The sequence below is a fragment of the Erythrolamprus reginae genome, chromosome 1, assembly GCF_031021105.1.
Source record: "Erythrolamprus reginae isolate rEryReg1 chromosome 1, rEryReg1.hap1, whole genome shotgun sequence".
NCBI lineage: Eukaryota > Metazoa > Chordata > Lepidosauria > Squamata > Dipsadidae > Erythrolamprus > Erythrolamprus reginae.
Window position 1 is genome coordinate 173,577,231 of NC_091950.1, and position 16,380 is coordinate 173,593,610.

A 16,380-nucleotide genomic window follows, 5' to 3' on the forward strand; every position below is an offset into this window, starting at 1 on the left:
ATCACTCTGCTAAACAAATAATTCCCTCACCACTATCAACTATTCACTAAGACTGCATTATTATTACTATCAGTCTTCTCATTGTTCCTATCACTAGTGTTGGGCGAACTGAACCTGCACAATTCGGGTCTGTACCCATGCCGGACCCGAACCCATTTTTTAAAAAAATCCGTGCTTCAGTTCGGTGTTCGTGCCAAACACCGCAGAAGCCACCGCCTAGCTGTCATCTGCTGAGACGAGGAGGAGGAGCCAGGCGCCGGTGGTGGTGGAGGAAGGCAAACACCGCAGAGCTGTCGGCCATTCGGGAGACTGGGAGGGAGGCACAAAAGGAGCTGGGGAATCCCATGAAGAGATTCCGGGGGCAGAGCTTTGATGTCATGTGTACCGGCAGGTTGCTAAGGATGCCAAGGTGATCACTTTCTGAATTCCAAGGAATCCAGGCAGTGATCATCTTGGCGTCCTTAGCAACCTGCCTGTATATGTGATGTCAAAGATCCACCCCTGGAATCTCTTCATGGAAGGGATTCCCCAGCTCCTTCAAAGGGAGGTCTTTTAATGTAATTTTTTTTTATTTTTACAAAAAAGGATGCTGCAGCGGCGCCACAAGCAAAGGAAGGTCTTTTCACGTAAAAATAAAAATTTATCACCCATCTCCTCCCGTTTATGACTGTAACTTGTTGCTTGTATACTTACAATTTATATTAATATTGATTGTTTCCCGATTGCTTATCTGAACCCTTTGGCAATCATTAAGTGTTGTACCTCATGATTTTTGACAAATGTATCATTTCTTTCATGTACACTGAGAGCATATGCACCAAAGTCAAATTCCTTATGTGTCCAATCACACCTGGCCAATAAAGAATTCTATAATATGCATCTCCTAAGTTCAATATGTCTTCACTATGAACTATTAGTTTCTTGGCTGAATGGTATGCTTTTTCATAGATGACTTATGTTTTGACTTCACTTGAGGTGAATTAAATAAATCTCTTGACATCTCAGTGAAGATACATTTGCAACATCACAATCAAAATAAAGAAACGGACATTCTATTTTCTTGGCAATAGTGCAGAAATATTCACCAGTGTCTTCTCTTAAACTGTTTTTTGACTTCTCAGTTTATCCTATAATCTAGGGATTCCACTCAGGAACTAATCTGACCAAACCTTTACTTAATTTTTGCTAAATTGATCATCTTCCTTGTTAGAACAACTTTCGGGAAAAAGATGTCTTTATTGCAATTTCATAACAGAAAAGTCTCCTGGCAGCTAACAATAAAACATCTCAAAACTGTCCAACATTAAAATATGTATGGTAAGAAATAATATGGGGCTACCTTTGAAAAGTGTTCGGAAACTTCAGATCGTGCAGAATGCAGCTGCGAGAGCAGTCATGGGCTTACCTAGGTATGCCCATGTTTCACCATCACTCCGCAGTCTGCATTGGCTGCCGATCAGTTTCCGGTCACAATTCAAAGTGTTGGTTATGACCTTCAAAGCCCTTCATGGCACTGGACCACAATATCTCCGAGACCGCCTCCTGCCGCACGAATCCCAGCGACCGATTAGGTCCCACAGAGTGGGCCTTCTCCGGGTCCCGTCAACTAAACAATGTCGGTTGGCGGGCCCCAGGGGAAGAGCCTTCTCTGTGGCGGCACCGGCCCTCTGGAACCAACTCCCCCCGGAGATTAGAACTGCCCCTACTCTTCCTGCCTTACGTAAGCTCCTTAAAACCCACCTTTGCCGTCAGGCATGGGGGAACTGAAACATCTCCCCCTGGGCATGTTTAATTTATATATGGTATGCTTGTGTGTATATCTGTTAGTATATGGGGTCTGTTTTAAATCTTTAAATATTTTAAATTTGTCAGATTATTTATGATTTGTTTCCACGTGTTGTGAGCCGCCCCGAGTCTTCGGAGAGGGGCGGCATACAAATCTAAGTAATAAATAAATAAATAATAAATAATTTGAAGCAATAAAAAAGTGTCATTCTGAATCTGACTCCGAATGTTCTCTGGAAAAGCTGTTTAACTAATTTCTACGTTTGATTTCCAAAAGGTGGCTGCCCCATAGAATACTGCAATAACTGAAAAACAGCATATTTATGCCTGGTAAAAGTGAACAACTATAAACATCTCCTACCAGTAGGTACTGTGTATATATTTAATGGTTTAAGATCCCAAGTCATAGAGAACTCTGTAGGTTAAACCAATATTTTAAGTATAGTTTTTGAAAACCACTGAGGAATTGCAATACTATACTAACATGTCCTACAACTACACACTTGTCATCAAGCTGCTTCTGGCATTTCTTACAAGTTGCAGTTCCCAAGTAGTTTTCAAGGCAGACTTTTGCAGAGTGTATTGCAGTAGTTCAGGCAGATATGAATAATGACACAACTTATCATTACAATATCTTCCTATTCTAGTTAGGACTTCATTTGGTGTACTAGCTGAAGTTGGACAAAGGTTTTACTCTTTCTGAACCCGGTTTTCCCCATGAGGAATTAACATCAGAGCCAGCAGAGATCTTTTCTGCTAAACAGCATTTTCATCTTCCAGCTAGAATTCAGTTTTGGCCTACTTGATTCCATCTGATCCTTAACAATTTCCAAATACTAGGTCAAGTCTTCACTAGCATCTCCTGAGTGGTCAGAGGTGGCACATAGAAAATCATCAATATAATCCAGCATACTTGTCCTGAATTGATGAATGAATCATTCACAGTAACATCACATAGGTGTTCAATAGTCCTGGAGAGAAGACAACATCATGTGGGATCCCAGAAGGAAATAGCCACAGTTTGTAGATAACCTGCAAATCTTTCCAAAGCTTTCTTCAAGATTGTCAGCATCAACCATACCACAACTTTTTGACCAGTCCTTGCTAATAATACTTTTGCCAGAAGGAGCCATAAAGGCATGCATCTAGCACACATATGACAGAGGTCATGCTATGATATACAGAATCCTACCCTATCGATTAAATTGGAATCCAAGGACGGTATGACAGGAGATGGTCCTAGTTTTGGATTTGCACCTTGCCCATGAACAATCAGTTTTTTGGCAAATCTGAACAGCTCACATTGGTTGCCAACCAGTTTCCGGTCACAATTCAAAGTGTTGGTTATAACCTATAAAGCCCTACATGGCATCGGACCAGAATACCTTCGGGACCGCCTTCTGACTCATGAATCCCAGCGACCAGTTAGGTCCCACAGAGTTGGCCTTCTCCAGGTCCCATCGACTAAGCAATGTCATCTGGCGGGACCAAGGGGAAGAGCCTTCTCTGTGGCGGCCCCGGCCCTCTGGAATCAATTCCCCCCGGAGATTAGAGCTGCCCCCACCCTCCTTGCCTTTCGCAAGCTCCTAAAACCTCACCTATGTGGCTAGGCTTGGGGAAGTTGATATGCCCCTTAGCTAATACGAGTTATGTATGGAGAGTTTGTTCCATAGAGTTGGGGCAGACATAGAGAAGGCCCTCCCCTGTGGTCCTGCCAACCTGCATTGCTTAGTCGATGGGATCCAGAAAAGACCAACCCTATGCAATCTTATAGGTCTCTGGGAGGTATGCTGCAGGAGACGGTCCCATAAATAGTCTGGTCCTAAGCTACCTAGACCTTTATAGGTGATAACCAACATGTTGAATAATGACCAGAGACTAATTGACAGCCAGTGTAGAGCATGGAACATTGATGTTATATTGGTCTACCTAGGTACACCCATGACTGCTTGCACAGCTGCATTCTGGACTATCTGCAGTCTCTGAATACTCATCAAGGGTAGCCCCACGTAGAGTATGTTGCAATAATCAAGACAAGAGGTGATGAGGGCATGAATGACTGTGCGCAAAGCCTCCTGGTCCAAATGCAGAGCATAGCTGAGATGATAAAATGATTAGACAGACAGACAGACAGACAGACAGACAGACAGACAGACAGACAGATAAATGAGAGGGTCAGACAGACAGGCAGACATAGTGTATATATACACTCAGGCAAGGGTTCCCTGAAGCCAGCGTTACTGGTTCACTCCTGGTGACCGGCATGGGTGCACATGCATCCATTGTGTGGATTGGCATCAATGTGAGATTCAGCTTCTGCGCATGCGCAGGAAGTTAAATCTCATGTGAGGATGCTCGTGTGCATGAGATTTCACCGATTTTTGGCAATTTCTTTGCTTCCGTGCATGTGTAGAACCCAAAAAATGCTGAAAATCGGTGAAATCTCACACATGCATGTGTTCTCATGCAAGATTTGGCTTCCTATGCATGTGCAGAAGCCAAATATCAGGTGGGCATGCCCGCCCACCCACTGGTCACATGGAGCTGCGTGTACAGCTCCATTTTTGTTACCACTCTATGGAGTGGTAGGAACCCATTACTGTATAAACTTCTTTGTGACGTGCAAACTTGATGAAGAATGTCTGTATTCATAGAATAGCTCCAATAAGCATACAAACTACGTCACCAATTTTGGCAGATCTGTAACCAATTTTAAATAGGAAACATGTAATCAATTATCACGTTATAGAAGAATAAAATGTGTCTGAATTAGGGCTACCAGACTACCACAAGAATGCATCTGGAAGTAATAAATGACAGTTTTCTGTATCCCTTTGCTACCTTCTGGTGGTCATCTAGTTTTCAGCTTCCAGATCTGGTTGCCTCAATCAAGTGATGTCCACATATATTTTCTATGCTCAGTAGTAAGAAGTTGGTTTATGTAGACGCATTTCCATTTGATCAAGCTTCTACCTTTTTATCACTATGTAGAAGTGTCCTGTGGAAACTTCGGAAGGATAACAAAATAGGCAACTGAACTGCAAGCTATTCTAATGCTCTCAGTTTAGTTTTCAAGTGCACAGGTTGAATGAACATTTCAAGTTGTCACAACCTTTCATTAAGCCTGTTCTTGGGTGAATAGACGCCTGCACCATAGATAAATTTGGAGAATCTAAAAAAAGGCAGATTACATAGATCAGCCTTTCTTTTCCTCTCAGGTGCATTAAAATTACAACTGTCTCCATGATCACATCAGATGAGAAATTACGACAACCTTTCTGGAGGTCCCCAGGTTTCGGAAAGCTTTCATAAATCATGGATTAATTCATGTAAGAATGTCCATGTGCAAGTAACTGATTTTTCAGTTGTAATATTAAGTTTTACTTTACATTGCCTTCAGACTATAAGTCCACCTATCAATTTTAGAAGTTCTTGCATAGCTAGAAGGTGATATACATCATAGGACTTTTATGCTACTTCTAAACTATAAACTTATGCCTCCAGTATGGAAATGCTCTTTTTCTCGGAGGGCGGGGAATAAGATTTCATTATTTTCTCCTCTTGAAGAGCTGTAGTTTCCTTTCATTAATCTAAAGCCCAATAAAAATGTAAATATTTATTTGGAAAAGGCCATGCTTTTTAATCAAATGCTTTTCTTTACCTTCAACAATGGCAGATTTACTGAGATGACTTTAGAATTCTACTCTTCCTTCCATTTACTATGAATCTGAAAATTGCAAAAAGATGATATGTGGTAATAAAAAGGCGAGTTAGTTCATTTCCAATAGCAAATAACATTTCACGGTGTTTACATAGAAGTTGTACAAAGTATTAGTTAATATGCTGATATAGTGGGCTACTAAATAGCCAGTTTGATCTAGTGGTTAAAGATCTGGCTACAAACAGGGAGACCATGAGTTCTAGTCCTGCCTTAAGCACAAGGCAGGTGATCTTGAGCCAGTCACTCTATCAGCTGTAGGAAGGAGGCAAGGAAGCCAGTTGTGAAAACCTGCCCCCTGCATTCAGAGGACTTCAGACAGTTATCAAAACTTACTTGATGCACACCCACCCTCGCCCACACAAAACATAAGCTAATAAGATCTAAGTATCCACAAAATGAGACCTGAGCCTTATTCTTCCCTTCATTTTGTTAGTCTTGGAAGTCATGTCAATTTTATTTTTTATTTGTTTTATTTATTTATTTTTGTCAAGTGTGTATTGGTAGTATACAAATATATAACAATGTTCATTACATGATACTTGAGAGAGAGAGAGAGAGAGAGACATTAGGACAGGGGATGAAAGACACATTAGTACACTTATACATACCCTTTACTGACCTCTTAAGAATCTGGTGAGGTAAACAGTGGATAGTCTAAGGGTAATGTTTTGGGGGTTAGGTGATGATTCTATAGTCCGGTAGTGAGTTTCATGTAATTAACTACTCAGTTATAAAGTCGTATTTCCTACAGTCGAGTTTGGAGTGTTTTACTGAAAGCTTATGTGCTCATGTATTGTTGTGGTTGAACCTGAAGTAGTCATTGACAGGAATGTAGGTGATCACTTTTGGACGGCCCTGGTACCATCATTGCTCTGATGCAGAGCACTCATCAGAACCTGTCCCAGACTCCAGGACTAGTCCATGTTCCTGCCCAGCCTCCTCACTGTCCGAATCTGCCACCAGCTCTGTTGGCCTCTGGTAGACCACAACACTTTCTGCATATCCCAGCAGCTCTCCCAAACCAGAGCAAGATCAAATAGGAAGCTTACACTAGAAAATCCCTGGTTCAGTACTACTATAAACATACAAACCTTTTCTATTTTTTTACAGGGGTGTCAGGAAAATAAGTCTTGGAGGTCGGGCAAGGGTTGCAACGAGTAAACTGTACCTAGGGAATAGCTTAATGCATCTGTCTCTCTGTTGTCTGGTTGTTTTAAGGAGTCCATTCCCATCATCAGTCACTAAGAATGGATTCATCTGCATCCTAGTGGTGTAGATATACAGAGGTTGAAAGGAGAGAATTTGTTAGGAATGTGCTAGGTATGGGAATCATAGCAATGTTTGATCATTGGAGTAGATTTTGGCTCATTTTAAAACAAGCAAACATGGATGGACCTTTCAGATACTAGCACATCAGTCCTACAATTATGCTACTTATTGGAGGTCGCTTAATGCTTGCAAAAATGTCTGTGGGTTCCTACCAGTCTTTGAAAGGTCGTTCTCCTTTGCTGCTTCTCCATTCTTCAGTGACCTCCACAACTGTTCCATTTATTGAAAACTTTCATTTCAATCATTTAACAGTTCGGAGATGGCAACTTTTTCTCCCCACCCATAGCACAAAGAATGGCTCTAGGTTCTTTCCCCTCCTATTGGGAAATCAGGGCTGTTTGTTTTGAATTATATTAGCTGATGACTTATGAATGGATTTCACAATCTGGAAAGGAAACTTTTACAATTTGCAAATGAGGAAAGAAAGGGGAGGTGGGTAAGGGAGGCATTGGCAAATAGGAAAAGTGTGTACAAGTCGTGTGGTCTTCCAAGGGAGAGGGGGGAACATAGCCAGGTGCCAGCCAAGTCATCTGTCTGAAATTTCAAGTCATTTATTGCAAGCTCAAATGGCAGCTTTACTCTTCCGAGGAAGGGAATAATGGTCCCATCTGGAGAATAATTAGAAACATCAGGTTGGAAAGGTCACTGAGGTATGAGCTGGAAGCGTAAGATGGGTTCAGAGTGACATCAGCCAACCCAACACAATGCAGAAGATTATGTTCTGCAGGTGAAGATCCAGAAGAGGAAAGGAAGTTAGTTAAGAAATGCCTAGCAAGTCCGACAAGCCTCATGGTACTAGAAAATCTATACAAAACTGAATACCCAGTCTAGGAAACATCAGATTTCTTAATTTCATATTAGGTATTCAATTACTTTTGTATTTTTGATCCTGTGTTCTTAAGACAACATCACAGAGCAGGAAAGAGGTAAAGAAGCCTTTGAGATATGTGATGTGTGTAAAAGTGTGTTTGTATATGCAGGGAAAGAATTATTTTTCCTAGCCGAAATACAGAAAATGTGAAAATAAAAATAAATATAAATACACACACGCACATACACACATATGAATGAAATATAATTATATGGATAGAAATACCGGTAGATATGCTAGTTGTAATGAATCACACTTACATATACAGTATATTTATACCATTTATTCTGTCTACCTCTACAGAATATCTAGATCTATATAATTTGTTCAGTTTATATGGCTGCCCCATTCAAAGTGCAACTCTGGTGACCAACATCCATTGTTACTCCATGTAGATAGTTAGTTAGGTAAATAGACAGACAGACGGATGGACAGACAGACAGATAAATGATAGACAAATGTTAGACAGATTATAAGATAAGATACGATAACACCACAGAGCAGGAAAGAGGTAAAGAAGCCTTTGAGATATGTGATGTGTGTAAAAGTGTGTTTGTATATGCAGGGAAAGAATTATTTTTCCTAGCCGAAATACAGAAAATGTGAAAATAAAAATAAATATAAATACACACACGCACATACACACATATGAATGAAATATAATTATATGGATAGAAATACCGGTAGATATGCTAGTTGTAATGAATCACACTTACATATACAGTATATTTATACCATTTATTCTGTCTACCTCTACAGAATATCTAGATCTATATAATTTGTTCAGTTTATATGGCTGCCCCATTCAAAGTGCAACTCTGGTGACCAACATCCATTGTTACTCCATGTAGATAGTTAGTTAGGTAAATAGACAGACAGACGGATGGACAGACAGACAGATAAATGATAGACAAATGTTAGACAGATTATAAGATAAGATACGATAACACCACAGAGCAGGAAAGAGGTAAAGAAGCCTTTGAGATATGTGATGTGTGTAAAAGTGTGTTTGTATATGCAGGGAAATAATTATTTTTCCTAGCTGAAATACAGAAAATGTAAAAATAAATATAAATACACACACACACATACACACATATGAATGAAATATATGGATAGAAATACCGGTAGATATGCTAGTTGTAATGAATCACACTTACATATACAGTATATCTATACCATTTATTCTGTCTACCTCTACAGAATATCTAGATCTATATAATTTGTTCAGTTTTTATGGCTGCCCCATTCAGTGCAACTCTGGTGACCAACATCCATTGTTTATTTATTTATTTATTAGATTTGTATGCCGCCCCTCTCCGTAGACTCGTTACTCCATGTAGATAGTTAGTTAGATAAATAGACGGACAGACGGACGGACAGACAGACAGATTGATAAATGATAGACAGATGTTAGACAGATAAAAGATAAGATAAGATAAGATAAGATAACATATGTCCATCCATTCATCCTCACACACATACAGAGAAAGACATAGAGACTCAAATTAAGAGAAGAAAAAGAAAAATATTTGTGATAAGTTTCAGGCAAAAAAGGATTTTTTGCAGAGTTTTAAAAAAGAAATACATGATATCAGTTCTGTTAAGAGTTAAATAATTTCCCCTCCTTTAAATGAAAGCGGAGAAAATCTGGTAGGGCTGTTTTGTTTTGTTTAGCAAAGTTGATTGATTTTGTGTCATTAGGTCAGTATCAACTCTTAGCAACTATACTGATGGATTTTCTCCAGGAGGACCTATTCTCAACCTGGTCCTCCCATCTTTCAATGTTGCTACACATTGAAACTAAAAGATTGAAGCAAATGGATGTTTAATAATGTGACGCAACAGGATGAGATTTCATTTATATGTGGAAAAATCTAGGTGTGGTCTTTATGACACTATTGGACAGGAAGCCAAAATCTGGATTGATTCATTATGGTATTTGAAATGACAAAAATTGAGGAAAAAAGTATTTCATCCACCCACATTGCATGCCATTATTAATGAAAACCTCAATGGGAACTACTGAGATTGAGAATTGCAATAAATAGTTTCCATGTCAGAAGAAGTTGCTGGGAAAAATAGCGCAAGATATCTGGAAATTCCTAAAAAAGGAGGGGGGGAGAGAAACAGAGTGAAAGAGAAGGAAGGAAGGAAGGAAGGAAGGAAGGAAGAAAGAAAGATTCGAAAAGGTGAACTGACAACCATCCTAACCAGGGGGAAAATGGAGCATTTAGAACTCTAATTCTATTTTTATTGTATTAAATTTATGAGCCAATATGGCTGAACAAAAAGCTCCAGGAATATCTAAGAATAAAAAAGGGCACACAACTGGAATGGAAAGATGGATTGGCCAACTTTGAGCAATATGTATCAGCATTCTAGATTTGTAGAAATTATATCAGGAAGGCTACAACTCAGATACTAATATATGTTCAAGATAAAATGAAGAAAACGGGATTCAGCCAGCTGCTGAATGGAATATTTACAAAATATAATAAATAATTAAGCAAAACAAAGCTAAAATTCTCAGTTCCTATTCTGGTTCCATCTACATCAGTGGTTCTCAACCTTTCTAATGTCGTGACCCCTTAACACAGTTCCTCAGTTTATGGTGACCCCCCAATCATAAGTCTAGCATTAATTTTCCCAACAAAGCTTTAAGATGATTGGCAGGAAGGTCAGAGGGACATTCCCATGCTTGATTGATCAGATTGTAAAAATATGTTCCAAGGCGTCAGAATAAAAGCTTTAGTTCCTAACACCACGGTAAATTTGTCTTTTCCCGTGGTCTTAGGCAACCCCTGTGAAATGATTGTTCGACCCCCCCAAAGGGGTCCCAACTGATCTACTTCAGAAAAGATCCTATTTTTGGGGGGGGGGAAGTCATGTGAATGAGTGTACCATGCAATTCTCTACATTAAAATGAAGTGCCCTCTAAATTCATTGAATGTGATAAGAATGTTTCAGATAATGCCTGGCCGGTGCTTCACTCCCCGGCCCAGATTTGCCGCAGGGCCAGGGAGACACGGCTCTTCGGCATAGCCGCCATCTTGGAAAGGCCGAGATCTCGCGAGACCTGAGCAATTGGGGGAAACCTGTCTTTGGGTCCCGCCCCTTTCCTTCCCCTTGTAGGGGTTGGACGGTGGGACCTCCCACATGCAGGTGCATGGCAGAGATTCAGGTGAGGTCGTGGCCCTTCACCTGGATCAGCATGGAGCTACGCCCATAAGTTGCCCCGGAAGTTTTTATGATGTTATTTTCCGCCCCGGAAGCAATTGTTTGACCCTGCGGGTCCTTGTTTAGGGTTATTTTTAATTTATGCTAATTTACTTGAATAAATTATGCAAATTTAATTAATAAAAGTGACCCATTTTAAATCCAGCTCTTTGTGTCCGTGTCGTTACTCCGCCTCTGCTGCAAATGAGTCCCACTTGCTACAATCTGAAAGTTGGGTTTACTTTTCCTGTAAAGAACTACAAGCGAGCCAGGTGACAGAATAACAAAGCCAAGTAAAACTGCACAAATAACAGATTTATCAGCTATGCAGGTCATGGTTGTCCCAAAGATGAGGAAGATGAATTCAAAGATAAATTCAAAGATGAATTCAAAGATGAATTCAAAGATGAATTTTGGCTGAGATTCCTGGGTGAGAAATGTCTATAAAGATAGTCCAGATGCATTTTGAAAGAGCAATCTTGAGCAGTTAAACTTTTTACTCAGCTTGAAACAGGAACACAGCTCAAAATGTGACTCAGCTACCATAAAACAAACTCATCTCTTATTCAGTTAGGTGAACATTCAGGGGTGGTGGAGGAAAAACCATCCCAGGGAAAAGATGAAGCAAGATGCATGGCGTTCCGTCTGATAGATGCTGACTAACATTTCAGCCAAATTCTGAGCATTACTTTAGCCATTACAAATTCAGCCAGACAAACTCTGTTACTCGTAAAGCTGTACAACTGTCATCAGAAAAAAATTCCCTTATGTACTATTTTTATAGTCTAGAAACCTCCCTACCATACCCTTCTGTGTGTGTGTGTGTGTGTGTTTGTGTGTGTATGTTTGTGATGTGAAGTCAACATGAAATATGGGAGTCTCTCATTTTTTCCAGCTGCATGTATGCCAGATAGTGCAATGATCATGGCAAGTTCCCAGCTTTACAAAGTATGATGGAAGTGTTCATTTGAGAATGCCGTCTCATTCCTGGGACATTCCTTACAACATAATAAAATGTTTTAATTCATCTAGACTCTTTGAAAGCTAGGAACAGGACGACTGAGAAATCTCCATTTTAGGGCATTTAGGGCATCTCTGTAAAGAATGAGAGTCTGTATCACATAGGACACACCCAAGCCTACACACACACACATTCTGTGTATGTGGGTCCAAATGCTTCCATTTTTAAAAGAAATGTTCTACTTTTAAGGCTGATGAGAAAGTGAAAACCGGCTAAGTCTTACCTTCATCTGGACATTTCTAAGCATCCCCACCCCCTAGCTTCTACTGAAATATCTAAAACAAGTCTTTCAAATCATTGGTAGGTCACAATAATTTAAACACTTTCAATTCAGAAGATGAAAAAGCTGATGAATGAATCACTATTATTTTGCCATTGAGGATAAAATGCCAAGATTGGGGTTTTTTCATGGGAAGACTCTTTTCTTGAAAATCAAACACTCCTTTTCATATTGTACCCACTAGCAGGTTAAAGTTTGCTGGTACTGATGCTTCCTAATGAGTTCCATCCTGAACCCTCTTGTATCTCTAAGGCTGTTTTATTAAGGTTAACCTGTGGATGGCTTTTTCACATTCCAAAGGTGAAAAGAACAGCTCAGACATAAAAGTAGTTTGGCATTTGGTAGTGTATGGGTTTGTGAACACCGGTAAGCACTGATGGAGGGCCAATTTGTTGGGAGGGGGGGATAGGGGTGAGAACCACTATGCTCCATGGGAGGGCTTCATTCCTGTGGTGCAATACACCTGGCTTTAAATCCACATGTATCTCCGATGAAGATTTCCCTGGTAGGAACCAGCAGGCACCTGTTTCCCACTAGTGAATCTTCTTTAAATATCCATCTGGACTTTCAAGCTTATTTAACCCTGGCATTTTCCTATATACAGGAAGTACAGTATTTCCAGAAGGAATCCTGGGGAGAAACACATTGTGTTAGGAAAGCTTTTGAGAACTCAACCAAAGACTATTTTATATTTATTTTCCAATAAGGCCCAGGTTCCTAGTGCATATATATTCAGAGTATCCAACTTTATGTGACTGGAAAAAAGCTATAGATCCAGCATTTGTAATGTATCTTGCTTTGTTCCCAACTTGGAGCATAGCATGGGTTTGTGCAATAAGTCTACAACTGTGCCAAGAACTTGAAGTATCTTCCTGTAGGAAGTCACTTGTGGAATAAATGCAGAATTTTCCCAAGGAACAGCAGCAGCAGTTATTCTTTTGCTCCTCATCTAGAAAACCCATAATCCTCCCTACATCTTCTGATCTAACTTCTTCCAACCTACCACTTCACAACATCAAATTGACACCTGCCAGACCACCATCCCACAACAACAAATGAACATCCCTACCACCTCAAACAAAGAATAGGAAAGTGTGCCCCTTACTTCCTCTAACCACCCCAAAACCAATCCCCAACGCAAGACCAATCTCAAATGTAAACTATTAAATGCTAGAAGTTCAGTCAACAAGATGTCTGAATTCCTCCTTTTACTTGACACCTCCAACTTTGATAAAAAATTTATATGCAAAACATGGCTAAATGCTTCCTACCCAGACTCCATTATCACATCAAAAAACTACCATGTTTTCCGCTCAGACCATGAATCCCGCAGAGGAGGCAGAGTAGCTATATTCTATAAAAAATCACTGAACATAAAAATCCTCAAAGTTGCACAGGATTTATCGGTACCTGAAACTATTATCTGTGATTTATCCCTAAATACCACAGTTCATTTCTTACTCTGCTACAGAGCCCTGGACTACGACATCGAACATGCTAACAAATTATCCACATTATTAACGTGGGCAACCAACTGCCCATACCCCATTATCTTCCTTGGAGACCTCAACCTATCACACATTGACTGGTCCTTAAATGAATGCAGCACGGAACCCATCCATTCTACTATATGTAATACCTTCACCTATCTGGGAGTCGACCAATTAGTAACTAACAATATCAGACTTCATAACTGTCTGGATCTCATCTTCTGCTCAGCAAAAGTGCAATATATGGCTTACAAATAACAGGACCATTTTCCAACAGCGACCACAGCATGATAAACTTCAGTCTCAACCTAAGCCACACTATGATCCACCAAAATAATACAACACCAAAATTCAATTTCAAAAAAGCGAACTACGAACTCATTGAAGCCCACTTCTCAACATTAAACTGGAAAACTCTATTCTCTGAATGCTACACTGCTGATGACCTCTACAACACATTCCTACTTGAAATGAAAATTATCATCAGACTTCATGTACCTCTAACATGTACCATAAACAAAAAAAAATAACCTCCCCATCTCAATAAGAAAATTACAAACAAGAAAAAAATCTCTCTGGAGGAAAAACAAAAAAGGACATGTTTCCAACTTCAAAAGCCGATATAAAAGCATTTGCAATCAAATAAAAGCAGAATGCCTTAACTACTACAGCAAACAAGAGGAAAACCTCCTACGCACCAAATCTAATAGAGCTTTCTACAACTTTGTCAACAATAAACTCAAAGACTCTAGACCCATCCCACCTCTCAAAGGACCCAACAACAAAGAATACCACAATAATTCATCCAAAGCCAACCTCCTCAACTCTTTCTTTGGCTCTGTCTTTGTTAACAACAATGGCTAATCCCCCAATTTCATCAATCACACCTCAAACTCCCTCAACGACCTAACCCAAGTAGACTTCACTGAAGACTGAGTTGAAAATATTTTTTTAAAAAAAACTTGAACCAGTTTTCCCCAGGGATAGTCCCATACTCCCATATCATGGTCAAAAGCAGTCAAGTAAGTCCATATCATCACCATCAAATTTTAAATTACCACAGCTAAGAAATGTCCCCTTCCCTATCTTCTAACAGTTGCTAAAATATACAGCATACTGTGTGTGTGTGTGTGTGTGTGTGTGTGTGTGTGTGTGTGTGTGTGTAATTGTTGATGGGAAAGAATAGGAAAACTATTACATAAGTGGAGACAGATAATCATTCCATTGCATATTTCAATTTTATGGTTCAGTTTTAAGAAGTAGCTTTTGTTTCTTTCACTTTTTTTTTGAAAGGCAGCTTCTGGCAATGTATTCAAAGGCTGTTTATGGCCCTCTCTGTAGTCCAGGTTATGATGTGCTGATTTTAATGTGCACAGTTCTGATTTTGAAGAAAAAGAACGTGATAAACGTAGTAAAAAAAAATTTGCTTTATATTTATAAATGACTAAATAAAAGCAATGCTCTTCTGAGCTTGTAGTGCCTCCCCCCGCCGCAAAAAAAAAGATAGTCAATACCCACTTTGCCTAATAATTGCCTTAAATATCTGAAGAGTGCTATGATATATCAACATTAAGAACCCTTGCCTATTTACCCATCACTCTTCATAGAAGTATGCTGGTGAATCTGCCTGTGATGCAATATAACAGGGTTATCAAACCCGCATGGCCATGTCATCATGTGGCATATCTTTTCCCCACTTCACTAAAATGGGGGTGCGGGTGCCAATGTGTGACACATCCGGCCCACAAGTTTGACACCCTTGAAATATAACATCTGTCTGATAACACCCGGCTGCTACAAATTACAGGTGGTCAACCTATTCTCCAATGCACCTGAAGGCAGGACAGGAACCAATGGACAGAAACTAATCAAGGAGAGAAGCAACCTGTAATTAAGGAGAAACTTCCTAACAGTGGGGACAATTCATCAGTGGAATTTGTCTCAGAAGTTGTGGGTGCTCCAGCGCTGGAGGTTTTTAATAAGAGATTGGACAAATATTTGTCTGAAACATTATACAGTTTCCAGTCTGAGCAGGGTGTCAGATTAGAGGACCTCCATGGTCCCTTCCAACTCTGTTATTCTGGCTGAAGTTTTCACCAAATGCCATTATATAGTGCTATAAAAAGCCATTGTTGTTACTGTAGATTAAATACACATTCACATCATATAATCAAGTACATGCCTTGCCAAGACTATCCACTGAGAACCATAGGAACAAAATCCACTTGGACAATCTCCTTTTCTCCTGAATATTAACTTAGTAATAATAAAATCAAAACTTGGGCAATTAACCTTCTGCTATTCCCTTTGGAAAGAGGGGTGGCATACAAATCAAACAAACAAATAAATGAATAAAAGTGAAGAGACCCAAGATGAGAGGAGAAACGTTTAGTAACACGGGGTAATAATTAACTCAAAAAAATTGGTAAACAATAGCAACATCCTTCGCAAAAAGTTCACTGCCGGGTTTCTTTTCTTTCTGTGTTACGATAAAGTCAATTGCATTGAACAAAATCTGATGGCTTCTCTTAGCTTTGAAATCAAGACATAACCACAGTGATACATACACAATGTTGTATCCATCATGTATCATTGCTACTGCATTACCTACTCTGTTATTTTATGTCTTGGGGTCAGTGGCAAGCATGCAATTTGAATTGTTCA